The sequence below is a fragment of the Pelodiscus sinensis genome, chromosome 2 (genome assembly GCF_049634645.1).
Source record: "Pelodiscus sinensis isolate JC-2024 chromosome 2, ASM4963464v1, whole genome shotgun sequence".
Taxonomy (NCBI): domain Eukaryota; kingdom Metazoa; phylum Chordata; order Testudines; family Trionychidae; genus Pelodiscus; species Pelodiscus sinensis.
In genome coordinates, this window is record NC_134712.1 from 128,740,679 (window position 1) to 128,758,599 (window position 17,921).

Consider the following 17,921-nt stretch of genomic DNA (forward strand, 5'->3'; position numbering starts at 1 on the left):
AGTGACCATACTATATGTTGTAGGGGAAGGTGAAAAAAATAGGGCCTTTGCCAATTCAACTTGGGAAAAAATTCCTTTGCAGTTCCAAAAGTGGTGACAAGCTAGACCCTGAGCACGTCAGCAAGACTCACTAACTTGGGAAAGAATTCTCTGCAGTAATTCGGAGACCTTCCCATGTAGTGTCCCACAACTGACCCTTGAGAACCTTTGCTAACAGCAATCACGGATGTGCCACATATCATAGGCAATCCTATCATACCATCCCCTCCATCAGCTTACCAAACTCAGTCTTGAAACCAGTTAGGATTGTGCCCACTGCTCCTCTTGGAAGGCTGTTCTAGACCTTCACTCCTCTGATAATTAGAAACTAAAGACTAATCCAGTTGATGGCCAATTCATATCCATTTGTTCTTGTATCAACACTGACATTTAACTTCTCCACCTCCCTAGTGTTTATGCCTCATTATTTTTCGCTATAAATACATCAATTTCCCCCAGCCTTATTTGGTTAAGCTCAACAAGCCAAACTCCCTGTGTCTCCTCTCGGAAGGCAGGTTTTCCATTCCTCTGATCATCCTAGTAGCCCTTGTTTGCACCTGTTCCTGCTTGAATTTGTCTGTCTTAAATATAACAGAACTAACTCTTATAGGGTATGTCTACACTACAAAGTTAATTCGAACTAACAGACGTTAGTTCGAATTAACTTTGATAGGCGCTACACATACAAACCGCTAGTTTGAACTTAATTCGAACTAGGGGAGCGCTTAATTCGAACTAGGTAAACCTCATTCTACGAGGACTAACGCCTAGTTTGAATTAAGCAGTTCGAATTAAGGGCTGTGTAGCCACTTAATTCGAACTAGTGGGAGGCTAGCCCTCCCCAGCTTTCCGTGGTGGCCACTCTGGGTACCACCAGGGAAACTCGACTGCCCCCCTCCTGGCCCCGGACTCCTAAAAGGGGCACGGGCTGGCTATGGTGCCCGTGCCAGGTGCAAGCCTGCCAGCACCCATCCAGCAGACCCTGCACCTGGCACAGCACGAACCAGCTACCTGCTGCCACCCAGCCCTCCGCCTCTTCATGGGACCAGGCTGGCGGCTCCCGGGAGCCTGCCTGGGTCCGCAAGAGGCGGGCGCTCGCCTGGTCTAGTGCGGAGATCATGGACCTCATCCACAACATCCACACTAGGCACAGGAAAGTGGCCGTCTAGGGCAGGATAGCTGCCAGCCTGGCCACCCAGGAGCAGGTTTGCATGAAAATCAGAGTGGTCCACTGAGACCCCCGACCTTGAGCCCTGAGCTTAGAATGGCCGTACTGGGTCAGACCAAAGGTCCATCTAGCCCAGTAGCCTGTCTGCCGACAGAGGCCAACACTAGGAACCCTGGAGGGGATGGACTAAAACAATGACCAAGCCATTTGTCTCGTGCCATCCATCTCCAGCCTTCCACAAACAGAGGCCAGGGACACCATTTCTACCCCCTGGCTAATAGCACTCTATGGACCTAACCTCCATGACTTTATCTAACTTCTCTTTAAACTCTGTTCTAGTTCTAGCCTTCACAGCCTCCTGCAGCAAGGAGTTCCACAGGTTGACTATTTGCTTTGTGAAGAAGAACTTTCTCTTATTAGTTTGAAGCCTGCTACCCATTCATTTCATTTGGTGTCCTCTAGTCCTTCTATTATGGGAACTAATGAAGAACTTTTCTTTATGCACCCTTTCCACATCACTTGTGCTTTTATAGACCTCTATCATATCCCCCCCTCAGTCTCCTCTTTTCTAAGCTGAAAAGTCCCAGTCTCTTTAGCTTTTCTTCATATGGGACCTGTTCCAAACCCCTGATCATTTTAGTTGCCCTCCCCTCTCCCACCCTCTCTCTTCCCCTCTCCCACCTCCTTTTCCCAGTCTCCCCGAGTTTTGTTCAATAAAGAGAGTTTCTATTTTTGAACACATGTGTCCTTTATTTTGTACATCAGGAAGGGGGGCTAGCAAGGGGTAAGTGGAAGGAGGTGAGGGAGGAATGGGGTACGAGCCCCCGATAGGGAGGACTGGGGTGGCTCTGCGGGCTTCTCGGGGTGGAAGCTCTCCTGCAGCCCCCTGATTGACACCCCCCGCCGGATGGCAGCCTGCGGCAAGTGCAGGCGGGCTGATGGCCGAGTGCTGTGATGTGCCGAGTGTGGGCACTCAGGGCACTCCAAGCCAGGACTGCTTTGCAAGCGGGGAACTCCTGAGAACTGTCTGTCCGGGGTGGGGGTCGGGTCCCTTTAAGCACAGCCCTCGGCTAGCCTGAGGCAGCAGCTCCACGCTCTAAGTCCTAACCTGATGCCCTGCCAGCACCGCTTCCGGCCATCCTTAACCTCGGTTCAGGGTCCACTATGTGTGGACATGCTAGTTCGAATTAGCAAAATGCTAATTCGAACTAATTTTTAGGTCTAGATGCACTAATTCGAATTGGCTTAGTTCGAATTAACTAATTCAAATTAAGTTAGTTCGAATTAGCGCTGTAGTGTAGACATACCCATAGTGAGATTTAATAGTGTTTTAAGTATAAAACGTTAGATAAGTGATAATTATTTCCTCATCATCCTTTCCATTTGATAGCTAACCTGGAATGTGGTATATTGCAAAGGGCAATAGAATATAAAGTTTATCAGCCATGACAGGTAAAATTCATATATGAGTAAACATGCTTTTTTCCCCCTGAAACCAGAGCTGCCATCATCAGAATTTGAGCCAGTCACGTTTGAGGGAATGGTTTGCTTCATGAAAATGCTAATTCAGACAAGTCAAAGCCTTTCACATAGGTTGTCAACATTTTCATGGGAATTTACTGTAACTTTGTTTGCATAAGATTGAAAAGATTTTTTAAAAATATTTTGGAACAAAATCCAAATATTGATATCGCGTATGGGTGTTGAAATTCCATTTTTGATCAGTTTTAATTAAAATATCACAGCACTGCACAGAGCTATCAGTTTTGAATCTAAGATGATATGAAGGAGCATATAATATCTAAATTGACTGGATTGTACATTTAGGCAAAATAGAGTACAGAGTACAGAGTCTTCTTTTAGGTAGCAGATTTCAAAGAAACAAAAGGAAACATTTTTTCACACATTGCACAGTCAACCTGTGGAATCCCTTGTCAAAGCACATTGTAAAGGCCAAGACTTTAACAAGGTTAAAAAAAAGTCTTAGTTAAATTCGTGGCTATTGGCCAGGATGGGCAGGTATGGTGTCCCTGTCCCCTGTTTGTCAGGGCTAGGGATGAGTAACAGGGAATGGATTAGTTGATGATTACCTGTTCTGTTCACTCCCTCTGGTGTACTTGCCATTGACCACTATCAGAAGACAGAGTACTAGGCAAGATGGACTTTTGCTCTGAACTACTGTGGTCATTATATTATTAAGTTTTGTATACTCTTTTGCTATTAAATAGTCATAACTCTTTAACAATCATAATCAAAGGTGAAAGTTGCTGGTACACCCTGGTAATAGCTAGGGGTGGTATTCTGGATGCCTAAACAGAAAAGGATCTCCAGCCCACCAAAAAGTGAATATTGTTGTATTACTCTTTGTATATTTAGATAAGTTTAATTTGATTGTTTTAATGAGAACAGCCTCTCTCCATCCTCTTTGGAACCTCCCTTCAGGAAGTTGAAGGCTGCTATCAAATCCCTCATCACTCTTCACTTCTGCAGACTAAACAGACCCAACTCCCTCAGCCTTTCCTCATAGGTCATATGCTCCAGCCCCCTAATCATTTTCATTACCCTCCGCAGGACCCTCTCCAATATGTCCACATCCTTTTTGTAGTGGGGGGCCCAGACCAGGACACAATACTCCAGATGTGGCCTCACCAGAGCCGAATAAAGGGGAATAATGACATCTCTGGATCTGCTGGCAATTCTCCTCCTAATGCACCCTAATATGCCATTAGCCTTCTTGGCTACAAGGGCACACTGTTGACTCATATCCAGCTTCTCTTCCACTGTAATCCCTAGGTCCTTTTCTGCAGAACTACTACTTAGCTGATTAGTCTCCAGCCTGAAACAATGCTTGGGATTCTTCCGTCCCAAGTGCAGGACTCTGCACTTGTCCTTGTTGAACCTCATCAGATTTCTTGTGGCCCAATCCTCCAATTTGTCTAAGTCACTCTGGATCCTATCTCTGCCCTTGAGTGTATCTACCTCTCCCCCAAGCTTAGTGTCAACTGCAAACTTGCTGAGGGTGCAATCCATCCCCTCATCCAGGTCATTAATAAAGATATTGAACAAAACCCATCCTAGAACGAAACCTTGGGGCACTCTGCTAGAAACCAACTGCCATCTGACATCGAGCCATTGATAACTACCCACTGGGCCCAACCTTCTAGCCAGCTTTCTATTCATCTTACTGTCCATTTATCCAATCCACATTTCCTTAACTTGCTGGCAAGAATATTGTGGGAGACCGTATCAAAAGCTTTGCTAAAGTCAAGGTATATCACATCCACTTACTTTCCCATGTCTACAGAGCCAGTTACCTCATCATAGAAGCTAATCAGATTGGTCAGGCACAACTTTCCCTTTGTGAATCCATGCTGACTATTCTTGATCACTTTTTCCTCTTCCAAGTGTCTCAAAATGGATTCCTTAAGGATCCCCCCCATGATAGCATGTTTCAGACAGACAAAATAAAGTACTTTGTCACACAATGTACCTTGCCAAAGGATGATGTGAAGGCCAAGACTGCAACAGGATTCAAAAAAGAGCCAGGTAAAATTCATAGGGGACAAGTCCCTCAGTAGTTATCCCGGATGGGCAGGATTGTGTCCCTAGCCTCTCTTTGCCAGAAACTGGGAATGGGCGATGGGATGAATCATTTGATGATTACCCGTTCTATTCATTCCTTGGCACTCAGAATTGGCCATTGTCAGAAAACAGACTACTGGATTACATGGACCTTTGGGCTGACTCAGTATGGCTGTTCTTATGACTCCAAACCCCAATCTTCTGCAACAGTCCCGAGCCCCCTTCTACACTCTAACTGCCTCTGAGGCCCTATACCTCTACCCCAGCCTACTGCCTCGAGCCTCCCCCTTCCATACCCAACCAACCCCCTGTCCTGTCCTACGTACCTCAAGCCCTTTCCCTGAGCTTTACATCACAGGGTTTCATTTAATACGCCACAAAAAAACTTTTGTAAAAAAGCCTAATAGGAATAAAACTGTGTTAATTACAGAAAAGCAGATTTATTGTTTTAATTACATATTTGTATTTTATATTCATTAGAAACAAAAGGGGGTTTACAATATGACATGAACTAGAAGAAATTTAAGTTACTTTCACCCCAATCATAATCATCCTTTCTATGACAATTTTTCCTTAACGGTTTTATAATTGCTGATTGCCTAACCAGTTTTCCTAGTCGGAATGTGATATGAGGTCAGGAACTACTTACATTCCTGGAAACATCCCCATTTGTTTCTACTTGAAGTTGCCATTCTGGGCAGCTATTTCTTTTTTTAAAAAGTAACGTGCTTTTACTATAAGAACTTGGTATGTATTTTTACTACGAGTAAACATCTCAACATTTATCTTTCCAAGTCATATTGCTGTTTTTCACTTTTGTATCATGTTGGCAAGATGATATCTGATAGGCGTATTTAAAGCAGTATTATTCTGTTTCAGTGAAAATTTGTGAGCCTTTCCCTCTGATATCCTCATATGAGATGCTGAAGATTGAATAATAAACCTTCATTTCTGAGCTGTGGGCTACTCATCAAATAAAAGGTATTTTACTTATTTTTAATTAATTATATCTCATCTAAAATGTAGCTTGTTGTGTGATTTATTCATATTAACATTTGACATTTCTCCTGGCTGCTGTATAGCCTTTCACGTTTTTTCCTACTTTAGGTTTTTATTACTTTCGGCCAGGAGGACAGATGCTTAGATTCTAAGCTCTTTGGGACACAGCCATGTTTTCATTGTATAACATCTATTGCAGTGAGCCTTGCTCCCTGATTGGTGATTTCTGGGGTACTACCTTGCTATAAATAAAAAATAGGAATAAGAATAGATAGTTTCTTTTGTGACTGCTGTACTCCTGTAGGCAGCTGAAGAACTCTGCTGTAGGCCTCTAAATTTGTTGTTACGAAATATCTCAAGATCTTTATATCAAACATCTTGTCGAACAAGATTCCCAAAATTACTTAAAAACCTGGTTGCTCTGAATGTAATACTTTCTGCCATCATTTTAATTTTAAACATATGTGAACAAAACTTTAGGTAATAATTTATAGACTACTTTTTTCATACCTATTTAAATGACACTTAACTTGTGACAAAGCTAGTATCTTTCTAATCCTGGCAGGTTTAAACTGATGTACTTATTATGAACTAGTTGGTCAAGAATTATTGAACAAATCATTTATTCACTGGAAAATAGCAGTTTATTAAACCAAAACTTTTAGTGGGAAAAAATTATTTAAAAAATTTCCTCTTTAAAAAATGCAAACTTTCAAAATGATTGAAAAATTCCATTTTGGCATGTTCTAAATAAAGAATTCTATTGTGGGTGTCCACTTTTTAATTTTCAATTAATTTTATAGTTAAAAAATAGAAAATTAACTCAAAACATTTCAAAGTTTTTGCAATAAAGCTTTGTGATTGACATGACCTTAACTTCACCCCCTCCACATTTTTGGTTCGTGATTTTTTTTTTAAGAGATTTCAACTATTAATCACAATTCTATATGGGGAAATTTTCAACATCTCAAAAAAATTAACAGGGAAACTGTCTTTCCATCTCATTAAAAGGCATAATATAGTACATTTGGTGATCAATTTTAATATATCAAAAGTTGTTACAATTTGAAAAACTGTATTTTTGTATTTCATGGTTCTTTTTGTTAGTGCTGAATAATAATCTAGCCAACATTTAGGACTTAGCTAAAGTTTGACTGAGGAAAACCTTCAAATGTTAGTAAGAATGCTAGTAGTTACAGAGACATGACTTGTACAGAGACTATTTAAATCACTTTTCCCAGTACCAAATGCAGTACGGACTTGTGTGTAAAGCTGAATTTTTTACATGCTTCAGGTACATTTTTAAATTACATATTTTAAAGGTTTAGCAATAGTTACATGTGGTGTATGAAGGCACGGACTCTGGCTGGTGCAAGCACAAAATCATTTTTTTGCAAGATTACAACTATCTTTATACCCTCTCAACTTCCCAAAAGTCCACATCCTACTTTTCACAAACTGTGCTTTTTCACAGCCCCAACACAGCATTCTCGAATGTCGTTGATTCGGGCAGATGTTGTTATTGTTGGCTCAGGACTCTTGATTACACGCGTTCCCACTGACTCTCGGATCGTCCTCCAAGGTCTGCAGCTTTTCTTGGTTTTGTCCTTGGGATGCCCTGTCACGTGGCCAAAGCACTATACTTGTTGATTCTCTACATCTCCCCCTCTTTTATACAAAGCAATACCATTAATAAGTAACATTGTCATTACACGAGCCTCAACTTGCTGAGCACAACGAATACAAGAGAAAAGTAAAGAAAGAATTATAAAAAGCACAATAAGAAGCCCACTTGCAAGTCCAATAAACACCCGCATGCGCAAATTTAATCCAGAAAACCACGTAGTAGGATTAAGCCAAGATAAATCAGATTACAGAGTATCAAAAACCTTTTGTGTGGTTAATTCTTGCAATTGCTGAATTTGGTTCTTTAACTGAGCATGCAAAGAATTAACATGAGAACGTAAAGAAACATCAAAGGCACCCTGTAAATGGTGTTTAACAAGGTTCCAATCATGAACTGATGAATTCCAGGGGAGGGATGTCACACAGAGACCTCCAGCAATGTGCTCCCAATCACAATGCAGAGACAACCTAGTCTTTAAGGCTGCGTGCCTATCACCAAGCCAAATGACTGCGGCTTCTAGGGCCTCAGGCCGCGCCAATATCTCTTCGTCAATGGTCTCCTGCGTTTGGAACTCCCACGTAACGTTTATTAGAGTTTCCCCTACCATTTTTGCAGTCTTAACCAACTGAGTTAAAGAGGCAATAGCAGCAGTGGCAGAAGCAAGAATAATAATTGCCAACACGAGAGCAAAAATCAGCCACCCCAAAATTCGCTTCGTACGTCTACGAGTGTTAGTAATCTCCTCCTGCAGCAACCTTGTAAGATGGCCAAAGCCACTATCTCCTTCCCAGTCTCGTGTGAGATTAACAGGAATCCATAACTCAGGGCGTTATCGAAGAGGGAACACAAAGGTTACTTTATCACTCATGGAAATGCAGGTCTTATATCGCACCTCAGACAACATAACAGAATAACAAGAATGGGAAAATTTACCTCTCTTAAAACTTGCATTTTGTGCCTTGGCAAAAACATATGGATGCGAAGTACAAACCATAACACTATTATCTTGCTGCTTAATATAGTTAGATGTATAATTCTCTAAAATCAAACTCCCTAAATTATAACCCATAAATGCTAACCCTATCCGCCACACCCCCTTATGTAACGTGGAGGCCGTGGCGTTATCCCCATTAGTAATAAATTGTAACACAGGACCGGCAGAGCCTCCCCCATGCCACGAAAGGCTATGATTATACCGGCCGAAGGGGACAGTGCGATTGCCCACTTTATCCCACAGCATACCGTGAGGGCCCCAATCCACAACCACGCCGAATTCGCCCTGGAGTACCAGGGGGCTGCGTCCATGACATGCCTGCCAAACCGGTGCCGCGTCTGCTGATATCCTTTTTATCATGCAGCGGGGCAAATCAGGGGCATATGGCTCCCAAGAGTCATTACTGCTTCCGTGCATCCCGGGAATGCTCAGTAAGGTATAGTTAACCCTTCCGTCGTGCTCCCGCGCCACTAGGTGCAACTGTGGCTGCACGGGTACACAACCTGAGTCATAAAGGGTAGAAAAGCAAAGCGGTGGGAGGTCAGTGACAAAGGTGACATTGGTAACATTAACGACCTTGGTTTCCTGTTCCACTGTAGGGGGTATCCACACCCCTCCCATCCAATCGGTACCATTGTTACTGATGGGCGGTGAGGGATCCCACCACGTCACAGGCCTGAATACGGGGGGATCAATGATTTGCGCCCAATACAAATGTGCTGTCGCATTATGTACACAGAAACCGCTCCACAGGAACCACAAAAATGCAGCAGTGACGTTATGGATTTGTCGCTACTGATCGGCAGTGGTCCCTTCATTCTCGAGTTGAATCTCTTGCGTCGATGGCGTACCAATCCTGGCTGGATTAACAAATCGCACAGGAAGCCAATAGGGACCTGAGAGAAGAGAAACACATGCATACCCACGTCCCCACGTGATTAATGGAACTGGACCTTGCCACTGTCCGGATTCCAGGTGTCTGTAGTAAACCTGTGGCCGCTCCGGCCACGCAGAGTCTCGCTCAAAGTAGCGCTGTGCTGCCGTGAAAGACAAATTAGAAAGATTTAAAAAGTTTAACACGTACATAGCTTTGTCCAAATGCTCCTGTGGGGTCATTCCCACTGGATTCCCCCTTTTTTGTTTATCAAGAAGTGTCTTGAGAGTGTGGTGCGTGCGTTCAACAATCGCCTGGCCTGTAGGGGAGTGTGGAATGCCTGTGGTATGGCTTACACCCCAATCCTGCAAAAAGGACTGAACTTTGTGGGAGATATAAGCGGGACCATTATCAGTTTTAACAGAAACTGGAACACCCATAACAGCAAAACAATGTAACCAATGCCGAACAACATCACGAGCCTTTTCTCCCGCATGGGCAGTAGCAACAATAAGGTGGGAAAAGGTATCAGCAGTAACATGTACATAGCACAATCTGCCAAATTCGGAAAAATGGGTCACATCAGACTGCCAAAGTTCATTGGCCCGTAGGCCTCGCGGGTTAACACCGCTAGGTACCGGTATGGCGGATAGACGCTGGCAATCCGGACAGGCACGAACTATATCTTGAGCCTGCTGTTTAGTAAGGGAAAATTGCTGAGCTAATGATCTAGCATTCTGGTGAAAAAACTCATGTGAAAGTCGTGCTTGTTGTAACACATTGGGCCGGACAACTGGCATAGTCAGGGCATCAGCCACAGCATTACCCTCCGTGATGGGCCCCGGTAAAGTGGTATGTGAGCGAATATGGACCACAAAGTACAGGTGTGTCCGAGCCAATAAAAGGCGTGACAATTGCAAAAGGAGCTGAAAGAGGAGGCGATTATTGACCTCCTTGAGAAAGGAGCTCTCCAAACACTGTACTATACCAGACACATATGCCGAGTCTACAACAAGATTTAACTGTTCCTCCGAAAATAGTTCAAAGCATGCACAGCCGTGGCGAGCTCAACAATTTGGGTTGAGCCTTGCACACGGAAAACGTCTGAGTTCCAGGGGACATCATCGCCGTCCCTCCACACAACTACGGCCTTGCCTGTGTTCCCTGAGCCATCAACAAATACAGTGCGTGCGCCAGGGAGGGGGATGTGAGAAAGCATGGTCCGGGGCTGCAGAGGCAGTTGTGGCAAAGATTGTAATAGCCGATGGCATGGCAAGGTGTACTCAATCCGCCCCAAGTAATCGGCCAGCGCAATCTGTAAACTAAGGCTTTGAGACAGCCAAAAATCAAAATCAGTGCGTGTCACAGGAATATGAAGGACAGAAGGATCCGCTCCGGTGAGTTGTTGGCAACGGACACGACCCTGAGAGATTAGACGAGCCAGCATATCCGTTGCCGTGGTAACCGTTTTTGAAAAGGAGTGCGGAAGAAAAAGCCTCTCCAAGGTGCGCAAAGATAAGTTTGGGGACACGGGACTGGTGTCCCACTGGCCAATCAATGCATAAGGCTGAAACGTGTGGTAGATTAAAAACAGTCAAATTGGAAGGTGCGCATCTCGGCGGTGACCAAAGGCCGTCTGTATTTTTTCTGCTACGCGCTGTAACGCGGCCACAGCTTTGGGTGTTAAAGCACGAGGCGAGGACAAATCAGAGTCGCCCCTCAAAAGTTGGAACAATGGAGACAATTCTTCTGTAGTGACCCCCAAGGTTGGCCGAATCCAATTGATAGTGCCTAAAAGTTTCTGTAGATCATTTAAAGTGGTGATGGACGTGGCAATTTTCAACGGCTGCGGGTGGATCTCAGACTCATAAAGTTTCCACCCCAGATATCTCCAAGAGGGCACAGCTTGAACTTTCTCCTCAGCGATACACAATCCATATTGTCGCAACAGTCGAGAAGCCAAATCATATAAAGCCTGTAGGGCCGCTTGATCAGCGGTGGCAAAAAGAATGTCATCCATATAATGGTATATAATGGCCTGTTGGTGGCGTGTCCGGGCTTTGGTCAACACTGAATCCACCACAATCTGGCAAATGGTGGGGCTATTCATCATGTCTTGGGGCAGAACAAACCAATGATATCGTTGCATCGGGCCCTCGTTATTAACCGTGGGTATGGAAAAGGCAAAATGCGAACAATCATCAGGATGGAGTGGGATGGTAAAAAAGCAGTCCTTTAAATCAATCACCTTCACAGATTTGCGCAACTCTTTTACGAGTTCATATGGCAAAGCCTCATGTCGGGCGGGCCGTTGGGGCGCATATACAATTGGAAAAGCTTGTAGAAGCTGTACATCTCCTCGCCGAAGAGCCTCACGTCGGCATTCAGATAAAACCCCTGCCTGTTCATTATGCGAGGGCGCCGCCAAGGGGGGCCCATATGGAGCGACCGTGTGGCTTGCTGACCTGTATAAAGAAGCAGGAGCTAATGCTGGGGCAAAAGGCAGAGGAGCTACAATTGAGGATCGAGAAACAGCTCGTAGCCTCTGAGTCTTTAAAATTTGCTCCGCCGTCAGCGCAGATGCCGCCAGGGCCTTGACGGGCTCGAGCGACAGGTATGAGTCAGGCCCTACGCTGACCGCCGCCGTCCCTGTGTCAAAGGGGTCCTCGGGCCCGCTGTCCTCAGATTCACTGTCCTCAGGGCTGAGGCACAAGTCCCCAGGCTCTGGGGAGACTGGGACCGTGCCGTACACTGGCTCACAATCCTCCCCGGGCAGTTTTGGGGGAGGGGACAAGGGATCCTCTGGGTCCTGATATGGCAGTAATTTCGGGAGCTCCTCTCAACAGGTTATCCTCCATCCAGCCGCGGATACACCACCGGTTCGAATCACTCGTTCACTTCAAGCCCTGTTCGGGCGCCATTTGTGGTATATGAAGGCACGGACTCCGGCTGGTGCAAGCACAAAATCATTTTATTGCAAGATTACAACTATCTTTATACCCTCTCAACTTCCCAAAAGTCCACATCCTGCTTTTCACAAACTGTGCTTTTTCACAGCCCCAACACAGCATTCTTGAAGGTCGTTGACTCAGGCAGATGTTGTTATTGTTGGCTCAGGACTCTTGATTACACGCGTTCCCGCTGACTCTCAGATCGTCCAAGGTCTGCAGCTTTTCTTGGTTTTGTCCTTGGGATGTCCTGTCACGCAGCCAAAGCACTATACTTGTTGATTCTCTACAGTTACATGGCAGCAGATTACAGTTACATGGCAGTTTGTAGTATTTAATTGTAATAAACCAGGACTGAATCTTACAGGCTGAATCTTACAGGCTGGGGACTAACTGGCTAAGCAGCAGTTTGACAGAAAAAGACCTGGGGATTACAGTGAATGAGAAGCTGAATATAAGCCACTTTGGGCCAAACCAGGAAAACTCCTCTCCTCTCCCCCAGCCCTGGAGCCCTTAAAGGGGTAGAGTCTGGCCACTGGGCATGTGCAAGAGCCAGCCTGCCAGCAGCCGCAGCCCCTTACCCAGTGGCTGCACAATGTCAGCCAGTGGCAGCCAGCTGTACCCTGCCGAGTCCCCCAGCACCCAGGGGCCAGCCAGGGGCCATAAACGGCGCGTGCCTGCCTGGACTGGTGTGGAGATCATGGACCTCATTGAGGTGTGGGGGGAGGCCACCAGTTGGAGGAATGCCGCCATCTATGGCCGCATAGCGGCCACCCTGGCCCACAAGGGACACAGGCACATCCAGGAGTAGATGCACCTGAAAGTTAAGGAGTTCAGGCAGGCATACACCACGGCCACCTGGGGCAGCGCTGCAGCAGGGGCTGCCACTTGCCCCTACTTCCCCACCCTGGACTGAATCCTGGGGGCTGGGGCGGTTCACGCCAGCCCGCAGGGCAGCAAGCTGGGAGCTGAGGGCCCTGACCCGGGCGCAGCAGAGGGGCCACCACCAGCTGTCCTGGCACTGGAGTCGGCAGGGTTGTCCAGGGAGGCCATACCAGGTAAGTGCCAGCACTGTCCCCTACCTGGGGAGGAGGTGGGGAGGGAGACCAGGGACCACGCGTGTGGGCCATGCCTTCCACGGATCACGCAGCCACCTGTGCATGTTCAGGCATGTGCCGTGCCACCCTTGGGCAGGTGGCTCCAGCTGCGTGCCACACGGGCCGTGGCCCAGTAGCCACACGTGTGTGTGAAAAGACCCGACACGCTCCTGACCTCAGGGCGGGTCACAGCAGGATGCCCTCCCTTCACATGCCATGCCCTCTACACAGGGGCAGGGGACATATCCCCTCGCCGCCCCGACCACACTATACACAGCATAGGGGCATGGGTGCAGTCTTGAGGCAGCTCCCACTCCTGGGCAGAGCCGGACATGCCGACCATGGCCTCTGTGCAAGCACATTGGCTCTGACAGTGCAGGGCACGGTCGCCCTCATCTCGCAGGGGGGGCTGGGCATCATCCACTTTGTCCCCAGGGAGAACTGACCACTTCTCTTTCTCTACAGCTGCACCAGCTGCTCATGCAGGGCGCACCAACCCGCCTGGGACATGCTCCCATGGCCTCAGCAGGACCAGCACCATGCAGCAGGAGTACTGAGAGCAGCACCTGCAGGCCCTGCGAGCCCAGACCCGGATCACAGGACGACTGGGAGTTCCAGCGTGAGCTGCTTGCCCAGGGTCGTGCCATCTGTCACCATCTGCAGACCCTGGTGCAGAGTGTGCTGCCCCATGCCAGTCCTGTGCCTGCTGCCCCCCCAGCTACTGTTCCTCCTCCCACTCCTGCCCCCCCTCCCGCCTCTTCCTCCTCAACCTCCACACCCACTTCCTCAATCGCCACACCCCCCACGTCAACCTCCGCACCCTCCTCCCCATATCCCTGGGGACACCGAGCCCCCTCCCCTGCTGGGAGGCAGTTGGCCCGGTGAGACTCCCACCCCTGAGAGCTGAGCTTCCCCTCCCCCTTCTTCCCCTTGCTTCCCCCTTCCAGCTCCCTCCTTCCAGTTTTCCCCCTCCCCTCTCCCACCCTTTCTCCTCCCCTCTCCCGCTGCCCTTCCCAATCTCCCCAGAGTTTCATCCCCCCCCAGTTTTGTTAAATAAACAGAGTTTGTATTTTTGAGACAAAAGTGCATTTTATTTGACATCAGGAAGGGTAGGGTAAATGGAAGGAGGAGAGGGAGGAATGGGGCACAAGCCCCCAGTGGGGCAGACCGGGGAGACTGTTAGCGCTCCTCAGGGTGGAAGCTCTCCCGTAGGGCCCCCTGGATCCTGACAGCCCCTCGATGATGCTCCCGGATTGCAGCCTGCAGACAGTGCAGCCAGGCTGCTGGCAACTTGTCCACGAGACACAGCAGAGTCCCTGGGGGCAGGTCTGGTTCCATGTTGCAGAATGCCGTGGTGTCCCAAGTGAGGGCAAGCAGAGCACTCTGAGGCTGTGTCTAGACTACATGCCTCTGTCGTCAGAGGCATGTAGATTAGACACATAGGCAAAGGCAAATGACGCCACGATTTAAATGATCGCGGCTTCATTTACATTTACATGGCTGCCGCGCTGAGCCGACAAACAGCTGATCAGCTGTTTGTCCGCTCAGCGTGCTAGTCTGGATGCTCCCCTGCCGACATCAAAGCCCTTTGTCGGCAGCCCCGTTATTCCTCGTGGGATGAGGTTTACCGGGGCTGCCGACAAAGGGCTTTGATGTCGGCAGTGGAGCGTCCAGACTAGTGTGCTGAGCAGACAAACAGTTGATCAGCTGTTTGTCGGCTCAGCGCGGCAGCCATGTAAATGTAAATGAAGCCGCGATCATTTAAATCGCGATCATTTAAACCGACAGAGGCATGTAGTTTAGACGTACCCTGAGACACAAATGCTTTGCTGTCCCTCAGCGAGGTAGACCAGCAAGCAGAGAAACCTGAGAACTGTCTGTCCGGGATGGGAGGTCCCTTTAAACACAGAACTCGGCTAGCTTGAGGCAGTAGCCCCACACACTAAGTCCGACCCTGATGACCTTTTGGCATTGGTTCCAGCCAGCCTTACCTTCGATTCAGGGTCCACTCAATGTGGACGCGCTATTTTGAATTAGAAAAACACTAATTTGAATTAATTTTTGTGCATAGCTGTGTTATTTCGAATTACCTTATTAACTAATTCGAAATAAATTAATTCAAAATAGCACTGTAGTGTAGACATACCCCTAGACAGGCATGTCATATCTTGCTGTTGTACTTCGGTGGTCTCAACTGTCAGTGTCAGCATCGTCTGGCCCGGGTCGTCCTGGCGCACTCCTGACAGGACCTCTATTCCATTGGTGATGAGAAATGTTCGACTGTGTGTGTAACAATCGGTGCTCCCTTTATCTAAAGTGTTCGACCCTGTGCACTTGGGTCAACACAGGAGATCTCTGAAAGCCCCAGGAAATGACAGATGCAGGCAAGGTTTGAAATCAGTCGAGCAGGTTTATTGTCAAATGCGAAGCTCTAAAAGTTGGTAACAGAGAGCCTACAATGTTACACCACGGTGCATTATGGCCCGTGTTGACAAGGTACCAACACTGGGCAGGCCTATTGCCATATAACAGATATTAACAGCAGTCACTCAGAGTTAAGCCACTGTGTATTCTGTAAGTTTAGGCAATGACACCTGCCATTCAGGCGCCTCGTGCGTCCCCCACAAGGTCGACCAGAAAGCACCCTTTGCGGTGTCCTTTTATAGATAGGTACAAACAACTTAGATCACTTCTTTATGTAAAAGGTTACTACCCTCTGTTGCCTAGTTACCACCCCTCACCTTGTACAAGGAGGGCTTACCTTCTATTCCTCATCCTGCCAGTTCCGACCTGGTCCTGAAACTATCTTGGTATGTGCCTAACTCCTAGGGAATTCTTGTACCAGGACATGGGTGGCAAAAGGAGCCAAGGCATGTTGCACCTGGAGGGTCTGTCTGCTAGAGTTGCCAGGTATCTGGTATTCACCCGGACAGTTCAGTATTTGCGGGCTCCGTCCAGTAAAAAAATCAGGAAATACCGGACATGTCCGGTATTTCCTGTTTCCCTCCAACAGAAGCCCAGCGGGGACAATTTTCCCCTGCCACTTCTGGTGAGGGTGGGAGAGTGAGAAGCATGGCAGTCTAACGAAGGGGGGCAGGAGAGGGCACTTGCCGGGTGCCATGCTATGGGGGCGCTGGGCTGAGGTGGGAGTGGAGCGCATGCTGCTGTGGCCCAGATGACCAGCAGAGACCTGGGAGCTGGCCACATGATACCTCCCTTTACACAATGTGAGCCGAAGAAGCCGGTCCGGGCTGCAGGAGCAGCCACTTTAAAAGTAAGATTAATTTACCTGGCCGCCCCGTTCCTCTGGTGCCTGGCTCTGCAGGGGGTGGCGGGATTTTATTGGGATGGGGTGCTCCCAGCATTGGGGATGTCTGGCTCAGGGGGAGGGGTGAGTGCATTGGCATGGGGGGCACTAGCGGGTCTGGTTCTGAGGCAGGGGTGAGTGCACTGGCATGGGGGGGCACTAGCGGGCCTCTCTGAGGCAGGGGTGAGTGCACTGGGATGGGGGGACACTAGGGATGGGCCTGACTCTGGGGGAGGGGTGAGTGCATTAGGGGTTAGTGTGTGGCCCCAAATTGGAGGGAGTGGTGCAACTTTTGCTTAACAACTTTGGTCTCCCCCCCCCTTTTTTTCCACAACAGAATTTTTTCCCAGTGTTTTTTTGGGGGGGGTTGGTATTTTTTGTTAAACCATCTGGCAACCCTACTGTCTGCTGATCATGGCTGGGGAACTGGTCAGAAAAGAAAGAGAACTTCTGGCTGCAGAAAGAAGCTTCTCAGAAAGAGGATTCTTGCCACGTGTTTTCTCCTTTTATTGCCTCTGTCCAACCCCTGTGACTCATCTACATTTGTCACCAGAGAGCATGCCCAGACGTTTCGGATATCTGATTTGTTAATTAATTCTTTTCCGCAGAAACTCTCCAGTTTGGCCAATATACATGGCAATGAGGCATTGTTGGCATTTGATGGCATAGATCACATTGGTGGATGTGCAGTTAAATGAGCCTCTGATTTGGTGGCTGATGTGGTTGGCTCCAGTGCTGAAATCACTGCTATAGATGTGTGGGCAGAGTTGGCACCGGGGTTGATTGCAGGGCTGGGTTCCTGGATGATTATGATGGATGTATGTGGCGTGCTTATTGGAAATAATTTGTTTCAGATTAGGGGGTTGTCTGCAAGTGAGAATTGGCCTTTCACCCAAGACCTCTGAGAGTGAGAGGTCATTTTCCAGCATAAGTTGTAGATTGTTGATAATGCATTGGAGGTCTTTAAGTTGTGGACTGTAGGTGACGACAAGTGGAATTCTATTGTTTTCTCTTTTGGGCCTGCCTTGAAGTAGTTCATCTCTGGATATTTTTTTGGCTCTGTTGATCTGTTTTTTCACTTCTCTGCATGGGTATTTCAGTTTTAAGAATGCTCTGTATAGATCCTTTAGGTATTTGTCTCTGTCTGTGGGATTGGAGCAAATCCAGTTGTATTTTAGAGCTTGGCTGTATACAATAGATTGAGAAATGTGTCTGGGATGGAAGATAGAGACATGAAGGTAAGGGTAGTGATCAGTAGGTTTCTGATATAGGAATGTGGACAATTT

At 47.5% G+C, this 17,921-nt stretch overlaps 1 protein-coding gene across 3 annotated transcripts in view; it reads left to right on the forward strand.

Moving 5' to 3' along the window:
- Window positions 1-17,921, forward strand: part of CDH18 (cadherin 18) — a 1,055,536-nt gene that overhangs the window by 260,465 nt on the left and 777,150 nt on the right. For all 3 annotated transcript variants that reach the window (XM_075921433.1, XM_075921430.1, XM_075921429.1), the window contains one exon: window positions 5,669-5,770. The gene's annotated coding sequence lies outside the window, so the exon portion shown is untranslated. The remainder of the gene's footprint in view (window positions 1-5,668; window positions 5,771-17,921) is intronic.